The following is a 15424-nucleotide window of genomic DNA, read 5'->3' as shown; positions in this document are numbered from 1 at the left end:
AGGTTCGCCATCACCGTCCTAGGGCCATTTGTTGAAGAGACTATTTGTGCCCCCATTGAATGGTCATCATCAGTTGTCCCTCACCCAATTCACTGCTGTGCTTCCAAGAGCCAGTGAAATGCTGAGCATTACGTATAAGGAAGAGAATTAGGAAGAGAATTAGAAGTCAAATATAAGCCATTGGCTTAGGGATAACGTCACTTGAGGATGTAGGCAGTATAAAAATGTGATCAGACTTTTAAAAATAATGACGCTTTGCTTCCAAATCTTAGATGAATGAAGTAAAATCTGTAAACCAAAAAAGATTACAGAGCTGGCCCAATGTTCAGGCAGGTACAAAAAAAGTGAACTATTTTATAAAAAACAATGTAGGTGGAAGAGAGAGAGAGGGAGGGTGAAAGTAAATAAGATCCCCCCACAGAAAAATTGTATAGCAAGTCTACCTAGTGAAATGAAGCGTGGATTCATTCCCTTTATAAATTTTATATTGTTAAAAATTTACAGGGAATATTTATTATTTTTATAAATAGAATAAAAACTTGAAAGTGGAATGTACATTAACTAGGAGTGCTCCATATCAAATTATTTTTGGAAAGTGGAGTGCTCTTTATTAGGTAACTTCAGGAAGGATAACCTGAAAATTAATTAAAGTTTCCTTGGCACTACTGTAAGAAATGAGAACATGGTGTAATCCTTTATAGGTTGATGTCATTTGATACCTGTGTTTTCATGTAGTTGGATCAGAAGGAATCCATTTGATTTCCCCTTAAAAGTTCAATACAGACAAGTTTAATGTGGGTATTAGAAAAGTTAAAAGGTGTTATAACTCAGTCTTTGTTATTCATGGAGCAAATATGCCATTAATGTCCTTTGTTCCTATATCTTGTTTTGCAGATGTTGAACCAGCATTGGCTCCCCATGCTGGTTCTGAAACTGTATTTGCAAAACAAAGGCAATGGTGTGAGGAAGCCACCAGATGGCGATGTTGAGCTGCCATTGTTAAGGTCAGCCAGGCCATCCTTGACACAAGCAGTGGGGCTGGGAGCAACCAGGAGGATTTATTGAAAATACAGATTCCAGGGTCCACCCAAGAATCATTTGGGTAGGCCTGGGATAGAGCCAAGGAACCTGGATTTTAACACTCCCTTCCCGTGATTCTGATGTAGCGGGCCCCATGTCCCCCACACTTTGAGAAACTGACATAAATATTCATTGAAACCATAGGCCTATATGGGAACGTTTAGGGACAGGGTATAAATTGAGGCAAGAACTGAGTAAAACCGAGTCCTGAGGAACACCATCACGTGAGGGCTCATTTGAGGAGAAAGAGCTGGCAATAGCAATGAGAAGTTGTCACAATGGAAGAGGACAGCAGGAGAGAACTCGCAGTTATGAAAGCCCAAGGAAGGTGGAGGGAGTGGAAAGAGCAAAGGAGAGAGAGTGCTCAAACAGGCTTCACACAGTGGTTCCCTTTTATTCAAATATCTGTCATCTTTGATTATTTTCTGGAGGAATATTGCCTCAAAGAATGAGAATGGCCTGTGACATTTGACATAATCTAAATAAGTATTCTTTTGCAATAATTGTTATATTGTCCATCCAAAAGCCACGCTTATTAATTAATGTTATTGCTGGGGTCCAGCCCCAGTGGTCCAGGAGTTCCCAAAGGTGTGGATGGAATCGGCGAAGAATGTTTTACATGGAGATAGCGTTCAGAACTCTCTAGCTCTCTTTAGTCTCCGTGGATCTTCCTGTACCTGGCTGAGGCCACAAAGAAAGATCCCGAGGCAATCTGAGCCTTTATTTTTATAGTCAGAGGTAAACAAGGTAGTGGTTTACCAAAGTTACACTGTTCTTGTGAGTTTCACTTTTTTACACTGTTCTTGTGAGTTTCACTTGTTTTTGTTCTTGTTGCACTTCCCTCAGCCCATTAGCTTCCCAGGTAAGATCTAGGGAGCGTCATAAGGTCAAGCCTAATTTTGCTAAGAGGACTGTGCCCTCTAAGCTGGGACTTGTTTGTGACTTTGCCAGCAGGTCAGTCCGAGGCTTAACCCTATATTGGCTCCCCACATGTTATATTGAATCCTAATGATTTAAATATAAATTCTCTTTCCTTTGAAATATAATGTAGGAAATAGTTCGCATTCCATGTTTGATACTTAGGAAATTATATACCGGTGGCTCAAAAAGTGGTCATAATAAAAGCAAGACAGAATTATTACAATATAATTATGGTTATCAACAATAATGCAATTACACTATAATTAGTATTTGAGTGCTTGCTTTATACTATTGAGTGCCTATAAGAGATCTTATTATTTCACTTAATCTCATCCAAATTTTATGAGACAAATGCTATTATTATTATGCCTTTAAGAGAGTAACAAAGTCACTGAGGTTTAGAAGAGTCAAGAAATTAGCTCAGCCCTAGCCGGTTCGGCTCAGTGGATAGAGCATCAGCCTGCAGACTGAAGGGTCCCGGGTTCAATTCTAGTCAAGGGCACATGCCAGGGTTGCGGGTTTGGTCCCCAGTAGGGGGTGTGCAGGAGGAAGCCCACCAATGATTCTCTCTCATCATTGATGTTTCTATCTCTCTCTCCCTGTTCCTTCCTCTCTGAAATCAATAAAAGTGTATCCTAAAAAAAAGAAAAAAAAAGAAGTTAACTCAGTGTCTCAGAATTCATAAGGGCCAAAGCATCACCTCATTTCGTGCTGGATTTTTAGTTTATGCTTAGAACATTTTTGTGAGTTTCTCCTTAAAACAACCCAATATAGTCAAGTTTTTATTAATTTTGGAAAGGTGTAGGTGGCAGGGGCTGCTAGCTCTCCACCTAAAATTCTCGTTCTGCTCTTCTTCCTGGATCCCTATTGAGGTTCCATTCCCAGGTTTGCTGGCTGTTAGGTGTGACCATGGGACTGAGATCTGGGCAATGGGATGTCAGTGGAAAGGATGTGTGCCTCTGCTAGGCCGAGCTCATAAGATCCTCGTGGTGGGTGCACATCCCTGTGCTTGTCCCCTTTGAGCTAACTGCAAAGGAGGCCACCTACAGGGCAATGGGCAGGAGCCCCACGGTGAAGGTGGCAGAGTTCCCAACAGCCTGAGGCCCTTGTGCAAGTGCATGGAAAAAGCCCACAGGAGGACCTTTTTGCTCTCCCAGTAATGTTCCAGGAGAAATAAATGAACTACTTTTCAGTCATTGACAAGTTTGGGTTCAAATGTTACAAGAGTAACTGTTTACCATAACTAAGGCAAGTTGGGTAAAATAAGTTATGCACTGCTCTATCATCATGAACTGCATGTGACTGCACTTTGAACAGTGGCTTAGACAAATGGGGGTTCCTTTATTCGAGGTGCCATGCAGGAAGAACAGACAATTCAGGGCTGTTACTACAGCTCAAGGAGAACCAGGTTCTTCTCTCTCCTTGCCCTCCATCCTACAATGTGGCTTCTGTCTCCAAGGTCAGAAGCACCTGTATTCCTGGCAGTATAAAGGGGAAAGGGCAAAGGGAGAAGCCAGCTGCATCTGGACAATTCAAGAAGGCCTCCTGGAAATGCTTCCAGAGTCACCTGGGACATGTGGCATGGCCAGCGAGGGGGGGGGGACCAGGTCGTGCTCCCACCTCTAGATGCAATGGGGTCAATGTTCTGGTAGTCAGTACTAAAGGATGAAGGATAGAAGGGTTCTGTAGCATCAGGACCTGCCAAAGCCTTTACCTTACACATCACCTTTGTAAAGTCTCTAAACCCTTGTGGGAGGGAGCTTGTCACCCTGCTCCCCTGCCAGACTTAAAGAAGCAGACTGCTCCTGAAAATTCGCAGGCACGCGCCTTTACCGTTGGTGAACTGCTGATCTATTCTCTATGGAGGGTGGCCTCTTTGTCTTTTCATCTGGCCTGATCGGCATGAAGCTTCCATGGGTTTATTGTTTCACAACTCTTAGGTGCGTCCCAAAACGTCAAAGATAGTACCTCTTTCAATTAATTTATTTTGAAATTTACATGGAAAATGACAACTTTGTAAAGAACTTCCAGGTCTACAGTCATATTCCACAAAGCATTTTCTGTATATTTGCAGATGCAAACACTACTAGGGACCATGTATCACAGCTGAAGACTCAGCTTATTTCCAGAGGAACAAAGGTAGACAGAACAGTGACAGGTGAGGGTCTGTGGAGAGCAATGGATTAAAATACCTAGCACGGGTGGGCAAACTTTTTGACTCGAGGGCCACAATGGGTTCTTAAACTGGACCGGAGGGCCGGAACAAAAGCATGGATGGAGTGTTTGTGTGAACTCATATAAATTCAAAGTAAACATCATTACATAAAAGGGTACCGTCTTTTTTTTTTTTTTGGTTTTATTCATTTCAAACGGGCCGGATCCAGCCTGCGGGCCGTAGTTTGCCCACGGCTGTCCTAGCACTACAGTGAGCTCTGTGGATGGGGTAACCAGTTGTACTCTTTGATGCCCAGTCTCTTAAATTATAAAGTGGGGTTATATGAATTACTCTCCCAGAGGGTTATCAAGATAAGTGAATGAATCATGGGTTTGTATACTTTCAAGGGACAAAAATGCTTACAGAAGTGTGCTTTTTATTTATTTACTAGAGGCCCAGTGCACGAAATTCATGCACGGCTAGGGTCCCTAGGCCTGGCTGGTGATCACAGCCAACTGTGGGGCAACCAGAGGGGCAGTCGGGGGGCCCCTGCTGGCACCCGTCTTGGCCAGCCTGGCACTGCCTGCTCACTAGCCCCGCCCCCCACTACCACCACTGGTCACCTTCCTCTACCGGGTAACCAGCGGGGTGATGGGGGCCCCCACTGACACCTGCTGTGGCTGGCCTGGGGCCTGCAGGATGGGGGAAGCTCCCGCGTTGAGCATCTGCCCCCTGGTGGTCAGTGCGTATCATATCGACCGGTTCTGGCAGTCATTCCGTCATTCAGTCGATTTGCATATTAGGTTTTTATTATGTAGGATGTTTGAATGGTGATCAATTGAATGATTCATTCTGAAGCTGCTTGGTAGAATTATTCAGATTTCCAGCATGGTAGAAGCAAGGCAAAATATTAGTCTTATTAGCATGCGGAGCAATTGGATGACATTGTAGTGAGAGGAGAAAGGCCACAAAAGTCACAGTGGGAGGCAAAGGAAGAAGTGCCAACCAGGACTAAATAAGAAGTCAGCTGAGCTTGTCCAAAGGCCCAGGGGCACAAAACAGCAATGCTCTGCTTGTGTAAGAAGCTCAGGATGGGGAGGACAAGAGGGGAGGGAAACAAGGTAAGAAGCTCAGGGTCCTCGTAGGTAGTGCAGACCCCCTTGTGGAAACTGAGAAATCACTGAAGGACCTTAGGCTAATATCTGAGGATGCAAACGTAGTCAGATGTGACTTGGAATCTTCATTCTATTACAAGCTGTCATTTAGGCACAGGATAAAGAAACTGACTGATGGAATAAGGTAGAAAAGGAGAATCAGGGACAGACTCCTGGTAGAACTGATAGTGGGGAAAGTGTACACCAAGCATGTCAAGGCCCATGGGCAATGGCTCACAATGAATAGTTTTGTGGCCCAGCCAATATAAAGGTATGTGAGAAACATTTTAATAAATATTTTGTAACTTAATTTTTACAATATCCTGTTATACATAATTAGTAATAACAAACTATAGTGTTCGCTAATGACTATACTATAATCATGTTGCATTCATTTCCCCTTACGTGCCTTACACACAGGCACACCTTTTGTTTCCACTAATACTAGCAGCGAATATTTTAGCAGCCGATTGCCATATCATTAGTCTTGTACTGACTTGTTTGGTGTGCACAACAGGAAATATTTCGCTTTTGGAGAACAAGAAAAATAGGTTTATTGTGTGACAGTGGTACAATGAGTTTTCCACGGGGAAAAAAAAGCAATGGCATCTCTACCGGATAGCAACCACACAAATTCACTCTATGTGAACAGAGACTTAAAAATTCAAAATGACACCTTAAAACAGGGGAAAACTTTTATGGCCTGAGGGTTAAGGTGATTTTTATTTTTAAGGGCCAAGGAGGCAAGAAATAAAAAATAGATAAGTTGGACTACATCAAAATATAATACTTTGGGTATCAAAGACCATGATGAGCGTAGAGAATAGGCAACACATGGAATGGAAGAAAATAGTTACAAATAATATATCTGATGAGAAATGGAAATCCTGCATATAGAAAGAGCTCCCAGAACTCAACCCCTACCATTGCCACAACCACCACCAGCAACAACAACACAACAACCACAACAGCTGGAAAACCTGATTAAACACTGAATGGCCATTTCTCCAGAGAGAGTATATGTAAGACCAATAAGCACATGAAAAGATGCTCAGGGAAATGCACTTCAAAACCACAGTGAGATGCCGCTTCACATTCATGAGGCACCTGTAATTCTTTAAAAACAAGGTGAACAGGAGTTGGGATGCGTGTGGAGAAGTTGGAACTTTGGTGCATTGCCAGTGGATGTGTAACGTGGTGCTGTCGTTATGGAAGACAGCATGCAGTTACTCCAAAATTGAAATGATAGTTAACCTTCGACCCAGCAATTCCACTTTGGGGCATATGCATAGAAGTGAAAGGAGAGTCAAACAGATACTTGTACACCCGTGTACACACAGTGTTATTCAAAACACATAGAAGGTAGAAGCAGCCTAAGTGTCCATCAACAAAGGAATGGGGAAAAAAGTGGTATATACCTACAATGAATTTTTTTCAATTAGAGTTAAAATTAAAAATTATTTTATATTAGTTTCAGGTGTACAGCATAGTGATTAGACGCTTATGTGACATGCCAGACAATCCCCCTCCCCATCATTCTAATACCCACCTGGCACCGTACATAGTTATTACAATGTTATGGACTATGTTCCCTATGCTGTGATTTACATCCCCTTGACTATATTGCAATCACCGATTTGTACTGCTTAATCCCTTCAGCTTTTTCACTCAGTTTTCAACACCCTCCCATCTGGAAACCATCAGTTTGTTCTCTGTTATCTATGAGTCTCTTTCTGTTTTGTTTGTTCATTTACTTTGTTCTTTAGATTCCACATGTAAGTGAAATCTTATGGCCTTTGCCTTTCTCTGTCTGACATTTGTCACTTAGCATAATACCCTTACAGTCCATCCATGTTGTCACAAATGATAATATGTCATTCAGATGGATTGTTTTTTGCCCTTAATATGGAACAAAATTCTGACACTGCTACCAGATAGGTGAATCCTGAAGATATTATGCTCAGTGAAATATGCTAGTGATGCATAGGCACTCCATCTTGCTGCCATAATCTCTATTCTGTAAAAATAACTGCTGTTTGAAATGTTAACCCTGCTATTTTGGCTTCTGTAAACACTTGCTTATTTGAATAATAGGGAAAATAAGTTCAACTATTTGACCTTGCAAGCTGCTCTGTTGCCATTTCTAGCTATTCTCGTGCCTGGTATTTGTTAGTTATCTGAAATGTACTATGCTCAATGTTACAAGCTGCCTGCAAAAATAACCTACATAGAGCTCTTTGTAAAGTCTGCAAAAGGTCTGGAAAAAAACACCCTTATTTGGGAGACAAAGGGACTGGGGGGTATAAAGGGAAAAGTTCCTCCATGCTGTTTTGCTCAGATTTGGGAGATTACTCTGCTGAGACCGCTAGTGTAATTAAGGCTCCTAATTACTACTTAATCTGGCGTATTAAGGCGTCTTACGTCAGCTCGCTGATTTACAATATAACATTTGGAGGCCCCAGCAAGATAGTGCTTACCAGCACTCGGTCTCAGATGCCTAGGGCGGATGGCCTCCCCCAGCCTGGCTGACAGTCCCAGAGAATCTCTAGGGCAGCGGTTCTGAACCTGTGGGTCGTGACCCCTTTGGCGGTCGAACGACCCTTTCACAGGGGTTGCCTAAGACCATCCTGCATATCAGATATTTACATTACGATTCATAACAGTAGCAACATGACAGTTATGAAGTAGCAACGAAAATAATTTTATGGTTGGGTCACAACATGAGGAACTGTAAAGGGCCAAAAGGTTGAGAACCACTGCTCTAGGGGATGGCACCACCTGAATAAGTTCCAGGGCCCCAGAGATGTTTCTCAGAGGCCTTGACAGCTGGACAGAGACACCTTATATGCCCCTCCATCATTTCAGAGTCATCAAAAAACGCACCAGGGGGTAAGTGAATTTGATTAAATGAATTCTAGTTCACTTCCTTGCTTGTTTGCTTGCTTGTGTGACCGGTCATTTTATTACCAGGGAGAAGGACTGGATGCAGTGTACCTATTCTGGTGGATTCTCACCGAGACATCGTATTCACCCACAGGAAGGTGCTTTTCCCTGCCCGCCCCCCCCCCCATCCCCCAGGACGTGTTCCCTTAGGAAGGTGTGTTTCCCCCACATGGAGAAGGATTCCTGCACAGGAAGGTGCGTTTCCCCTACAGAAATGTGCATTTCCTCTACATAATGATGATTTCCTCCATAGGAAGAAGGGTTCCCCCAGAAATAGAAGGGTTCTCCCACAGAAAGGTACATTTCCCCAATAGGAAGATGTGTTCCCCCACAGGAAGGTGTGTTTTCCCCAAAGGAAAAAGTATACCCCCACAGGAAGAAGGATTCCTGCACAGGAAGGTGGGTTTTCCCACAGGAAGAAGTGTTTCCCCATAAGAAGGTGCATTTTCCCCACAGGACGATGCATTTCCTATGTGGGAAGATGCGTTACCCCACAGGAAAGTGCGTTTCCCACAGGAAGATGTGTTTTTTCCCACAGGAAGGGTTCCCCCACAGGAAGGTGCATATCCCCCACAGGGAGATGCATTTCCCCCATAGGAAGAAGGGTTCTCCCTCAAGAAGATGCATTCACTCACAGGAAGGTACTTTTCCCTTTCTCCCTCCCCAAGATGTTTTCCCTTGTAGGAAGGTGCATTTCCCCCACAAGGAGGACTCCTGCACAGGATGGTGCATTTCCCCCACAGAAATGTGCAGTTCCTCTACAGGAAGATGATTTCCCCCATAGGAAGAAGGGTTCCCCACAAGTAAAAGGGTCCTCCCACAGGACCATGCATTTTTCCCACAGGAAGTTTTATTCCCTGCAGGAAGTTGCCTTTCCCCACAGGAAGGTTCATTTCCCACACAGAAAGGTGCCTTTCCCTCACAGGAAGGTGTGTTTTCCCCAAAGGCAAAAAGTGTACCCCCACAGGCAGAAGGATTCCTGCACTGAAAGGTGGGTTTTCCAAACAAAAAGAAGGATTCCCGCACAGGAAGGTGCATTTCCTGCATTGGAAGATGTGTTCCCTCATAGGATCCTGCGTTTCCCCCATAGGAAGGTGGGTTTCCCCAAAGTTTGGTGCGTTTCCTCCACAGGAAGAAGGGTTCCCCCACAGGAAGGTGAATTTCCACCACAGTAAGATGCCTTTCCCCCACAGGAAAGTGTGTTTTCCCCAAAGGAAAAAGTGTACACTCACAGGAAGAAGGATTCTTGCACAGGAAGGTGGGCTTTCCCCACAGAAGAAGTGTTTCCCCACAGGAAGGTGCAATTCCACCACAGGACAGTGAGGGCTATGGGAATGGTGGGTCACACCTGGTCAGGTGTAGGTGAGGGCTGTAGGCTGGAGTTGGCAACACCTGGACAAGTGCCAGTGAGGGCTCTGGGATGGGGTGGGCCACACCTCTGGTAGGTGTCAGCAAGTACTCTGGGATGGGCCACAATATGACAGATGCCAGCCAGGGCATCGGGATTGGGAGTGCCACACCTGGGAAGGTGCCAATGAGGGCTCTGGGGCGTGGTTGGCCACAAATGGCAGTTGCTGGCGAGGGCTCTGGGATGGGATGGGCCACACCTGGGTAGGTGACAGCGAGGGGTCTAGGATGGGGGTGGAAACACCTGGGTAGGTTCCAGCTAGGGCTCTGGGTTGGGGGTGAGCCACACCTGAGTAAGTGCCGGTGAGGGGTATGGGATGTGGTGAGATACACCTGGGTAGTATGGGTGTGGGCTATGGGATGTGGTGGGCCACACATGGACAGGTGTAGGGGAGGGCTATGGGCCGGAGTAGGCCACACCTGGACAGGTAACAGTGAGGGCTCTGGGATGGGGTGGGCCACAACTAGGTAGGTGCCAGCTAGGGCATTGGGATGGGATGGGCCACACATGGGAAGGTGTGGGTGAGGGATCTGGGATGAGATGGGCCACAACTGGGTAAGTGCTGGTGAGGGCTCTGAGATTGGGGTGGGCCACAGGTAGGTAGGTGCTGGTGAGGGCGCTGTGATGGGTGTGGGCCACACCTGGGTAAGTGCGGGTGAGAGGTATGGGATGTGGTGAGATACACCTGGGTAGGTGTGAGCGAGGGCTATGGGAGGGGGGTGGGCCACTCCTGTGTAGGTGCTGGTGAGGGCTCTGGGTTGGGGGTGGGCCACAGCTGGGTAGGTGCCACAGAGAGCTCTGGGATGAAATGAACCACACCTGGGTAGGTGCAGCTTAGAGCTCTGGGATGGAATGGGCCACACCTAGGTAGGTGCCAACGAGGGCAATGGAATAAGATGGGCCACACCAGGGAAGGTGCCTGTGAGGGCTCTGGGATGAGATGGGCTACACGTGGGTAGGTGCCAGCGAGGGCTCTGGATGGGGGTGGAAACACTTGGGTAGGTGCCAGCTAGGACTCTGGGATGGGGGTGGGCCATGCCTGAGTAAGTGCCGGTGAGGGCTATGGGATGTGGTGGGTCACACCTGGGCAGGTGTAGGTGAGGGCTATGGGCTGGAGTAGGCCACACCTGGATAGGTAACAGTGAGGGCTCTGGGATGGGGTGGGCCATACCTGAGTAGGTACGGAGTAGGCTCTGAGTTGGGATGGACCACACCTAGGTAGGTGCAAAGAAGGCTCTGGGATGTTATGCACTACACCTGGGTAGGTGCCAACGAGTGCTCTGGGATGAGATGGGCTACATTAGGGTAGGGTCTGGCAAGGGCTCTGAAATGGGACTGGGCTACACCTGGGTAGGTGCCAGTGAGGGCTATGGAATGGGGGTGGATAAACCTGGGATGGGTGTGGGCCACAAATGAGTAAGTGCCGGTGAGGGGTATAGGATGTGGTGAGAAATACATGGCTGGGTGCAGGTGAGGGCTACAGGATGGGGGTGGGCCAGACCTGGTTGTTGCTGGCAAGGGATCTGGGATGGGATGGGCCACTACTCGTGGGAAGGTGCGGGTGAGGGATATGGGGTGTGGTGTGCCACACCTGAGTAAGTGCCGGTGAGGGGTATGGGATGTGGTGAGATATGCCTGAGTAGGTGTGGGTCAGGGCTATTGGATGTGGTGGGTCACACCTGCACAGCTGTATATGAGGGCTATGAGCTGAAGTTGGCCACGCCTGGACAGGTGCCAGTGAGGGCTCTGGGATTGGGGTGGGTCACAGATACGTAGGTGCTGGTGAGGGCTCTGTGATGGGTGTGGGCCACACCTGAGTCAGTGCCAGTGAGAGGTAAGGGATGTGGTAAGATACACCTGGGTAGGTGCCGGCGAAGACTCTGGGATGAGGGTGGGCACACCTGGGTAGGTGTGTGTAGGGGTTATGGGATGTGGTTGGTCACACCTAGGCAGTTGTAGGTGAGGGTTATGGGCTAGAGTTGGCCACACTTGGGCAGGTGCCAAGTGAAGGCTCTGGCATGGGCTGGACCACACCTCTGGTAGGTGCCAGCAAGTGCTCTGGGATGAGATGGACCACACTGTGTAGGTGCCAGCGAGGGCTCTGGGATGGGGGCTGGCCATACCTGGGTCAGTGCCGGTGATGGGTATGGGATGTGGTAAGCTACACCTGGGTAGGTGCGGGTGAGGGCTATGGGATGTGGTGGGTTACACCTGGGCAGGTGTAGGGGAGGGTTATTGGCTGGAGCTGGCCACACCTGGACAGCTGCCAGTGAGGGCTCTGGGATGGGGGTGCCACATCTCTGGTAGGTTCCAGCAAGTGCTCTATGATGGGATGGGCCACAACTGGGCAGGTGCCAGTGACGGTATTGGTTTGGGATGGGCCACATCTGGGAAGGTGCTGGTGAGGGCTCTGCAGCATGGTTGGCCACAACTAGGCAGTTGCCAGTGAGGGCTCTGGGATGAGGTGTTCCATACCTCATAGGTTCTGGTGAGCTCTTTGGGAATGGGGTGGGCCACATCTGGGTAGGTGCTATTGAGGGCTCTCTGATGAGATGGACCACACCTGGGTAGGTGCAGCTGAGGGATCTGGGGTTGGGGTGGGCCACACTTGGGCAGATGCTGGCGAGGGCTCTGGGTTGGGGGAGGGCCACACCTGTGTAGGTGCTTGTGAGGACTCTCGGATGAGATGGGCCACACCTGGGTAGGTGCTGGTTAGGGGTATGGGATGTGGTGAGCTACACCTGGGTAGGTGCGAGTGCAAGCTATGGGATGTGGTTGGTCACACCTGGGAAGGTATAGTTGGGGGTATTGGGATGTTGTGGTCCACACCTGGGCAGGTGTAGGTGAGGGCTATGAGATGTGGTGGGCCATATCTGGGCAGGTGCTGGTGAGGGATTTGGGATGTGGTGGGCCACACCTGGGCAGGTGTTGGTGAGGGCATAGGGATGTTGTGGGCCACACCTGGGCAGGTGCAGCAAGGGCTTTGGGATATGTTCAGCCACTCCTGCGTAGGTGCCAGTGATGTCGTGGTTCTTGGGTCTGTGCTCAACGGCTGAGCCACACCAGACTGGTTAAAATGATCAATTTCATCTGTGCATTTTGCCTCATTGCCGAAAAACAAAACAAACAAGAAAACAAACAAACAAACAGGTAAAAACAAAAACATTACAGAGCACCCATGATGATTTCAAAATGTGTCCCCTCAACTGGAATTATAACATCAACTGGGGAGAGGAAGATTCCTGACTCTCACTGTGTTTTTGTTTTGTTTTGTTTTGCTCTGTTTTAGTTGCAGCAGAGGAGAACGTGTCTCCCATTATAAACATGAAACTAGACCCAAGGAAAAAGATGTTGACCTGGAATTACCCGAGAACTGTGATGAGCAAGAATGCAAGATAGACTCTCCACCCAACTCTTCCACCAGGCAACACCCACAGGTTCGTGCTCAAGGTTCGTGCTCAATGGTTTTGCTCCGTGTAAATCTTGAATTTCTCTGTGAAATGCCGTTTTAGATCCCCACTCTTACTGCTGTTGCTGAATAGAAAAAAAATAACAGCTCGGCCAGTGGTGCTCAGTGGTTGCGCATAGACGTATGAACCAAGAGGTCACTGTTCAATTCCTAGTCAGGGCACATACCTGGGTTGTGACCTCGATCCCTGGGGTGGGGAGGAGGGGCGGGAGGGGTGTGCAGGAGGCAGCCAATTAGTGATTCTCTCTCATCATTGATGTTTCTATCTCTTTCTCCTCTCTGAAATCAATAAAAAATATTTAGAAAAAGAAGAAAACATTTCCTCCATCCCCTTAGGTTCAATGATAGGGGCCTGCAAATTAAACTGACAAAAGAGAGGTTAACGGGAGAACAAGTATACTGTTGTGTTCATAGGTTTAATTTTGACACACACAAAGCTTCACAGAGAAGTGAACAAACTAAAGAAGGGACTAGACGAAGGAGAGTATTTAAGTGCCATTTTAAGAAAAGACAAGAAATGGTGGAGAAGGGGCTAGATGAAGAAAAGGGGGATTTTGACTTTGGGGACTGATAATTTGGTGGATATAACACAGGCACCAAGATGTCACCACATGGCCCTGGCTGGTTTGGTTCAGTGGATAGAGTGTCGGCCTGTGGACTGAAGGGTCCCAGGTTCGTTTCCGGTCAAGGCATGTTGCCTGGGTTGTGGGCTTGATCCCCAGTAGGGGGTGTGCAGGAAGCAGCTGGTCCATGATTCTTTCTCACCATTGATGTTTCTATTTTTCTCTCCCTTTCTCTTCTCTCTGAAATCAATAAAAATATATATATTTTTAAAAAGAAGTTGTCACCACATGGACTCCCTCCCACCTGTGGTCAGTTGTGAGTAGGCTAATGATTCAGGTCATTTCTTATATATATCCTATCTAATAAAAGAGAAACATGGTAATTAGCCGTACAACCGCTACCCTTCCCATTGGCTAATCAGGGCGATATACAAATTAACTGCCAGCCAAGATGGCGGTTAACCACCAACAAAGATGGCGGTTAATTTGCATACGTAGCCACAATGCTGGGAGGCGAAAGGGGAGGACTGAAGAATGGTGATCGGCAACCCAGGTGGCAGGCAGGAGCTGGGGGGTGGGCAAAGGCTGCCTTCAGCCAGTGATCGCCATCAGAAAGCCAGTTGGGGTTGCTGGCTGGCCTGCGCCGAGCAATCGCCATGGCGATCGGAGGGCAGGAGGGCCGGGGCGCAGGCCAGGGGGCAACCCCAAACTCCCGGGGCTGGCGGCTGGCCTGCAGCCCCGAGATCACCATGGTGATCAGAGGGCGGGAGGGCTCAGGAGCAGGCCAGGCAGCAACCCCGGTCCCCCCGGGGGCGGGGTTGCCCACTGGCCTGTGCCCAGAGATCGCCATGGTGATCCGAGGGCGGGAGGGCCTGTGCCCTGCAATCTGAGGGCGGGAGGGCCGGGGCACAGGTCAGGCCACAACCCCGGTTGCCCTGGGGGCCAGGGTTGCTGGCTGGCCTGTGCCCAGCAATCGCCATGACGATCGGAGGGCGGGAGGGCCGGGGTGCAGGCCAGGCTGCAACACTGGACTCCCTCCCGGAGCTGGCGGCTGGCCTGCGGTCCAGAGATTGCCATGGTGATCGGAGGGCGGAGGGCCCAGGAGCAGGCCAGGCAGCAACCCCGGGCCCTCCCCCCCCCTCCCCCCCCGGGGTTGTCGGCTGGCCTGCACCCAGTGATCGCCATGGCGATCCAAGGGCGGGAGGGCCTGCGCCCCGCGATCGGAGGGCCAGAGGGCCGGGGTGCAGGCCAGGGGGCAACCCCAGACTCCCGGGACAGGCGGCTGGCCTGTGGCCCCAAGATCGCCATGGTGATCAGAGGGCGGGAGGGCCCCGGGAGCAGGCCAGGCAGCAACCCCAACCCCCTAGAAACCACCTGCCCGCACCCGCGGCAGCAGAAGCTGACAGCCCGCGCCCCTGTGCGGCAGCAGAAGCCGACAGCCCAAGCCTGTGTGCAGCCTCTGAAGCCGTCTGCCCACAGCATGTGCAGCCACAGAAGCCGCCTGACGCCGCCTGTGACCTGATCCAGTCCCGGGTTGCAGGCCCGTGCCCGTGTGCGGCTGCAGAAGCCACCAGCCCGTGTCTGTGTGCAGCCGCAGAAGCTGCCTGCCTGCCGCATCCCACTATGATCCACTGAGTTATGAGGCCAGAGAGCAAGGAGAACTTCCACCCCTGAGTCAAAGTGGGGAGCGGAGGACACGGCCTCCCCTCCTAAAGTTGCCAAAGGACAGGA

This window comes from Myotis nattereri (genome assembly GCF_964212035.1).
Source record: "Myotis nattereri genome assembly, chromosome: X".
In the NCBI taxonomy this organism is placed as follows: domain Eukaryota; kingdom Metazoa; phylum Chordata; class Mammalia; order Chiroptera; family Vespertilionidae; genus Myotis; species Myotis nattereri.
Note: the sequence above shows the minus strand (reverse complement) of the source record.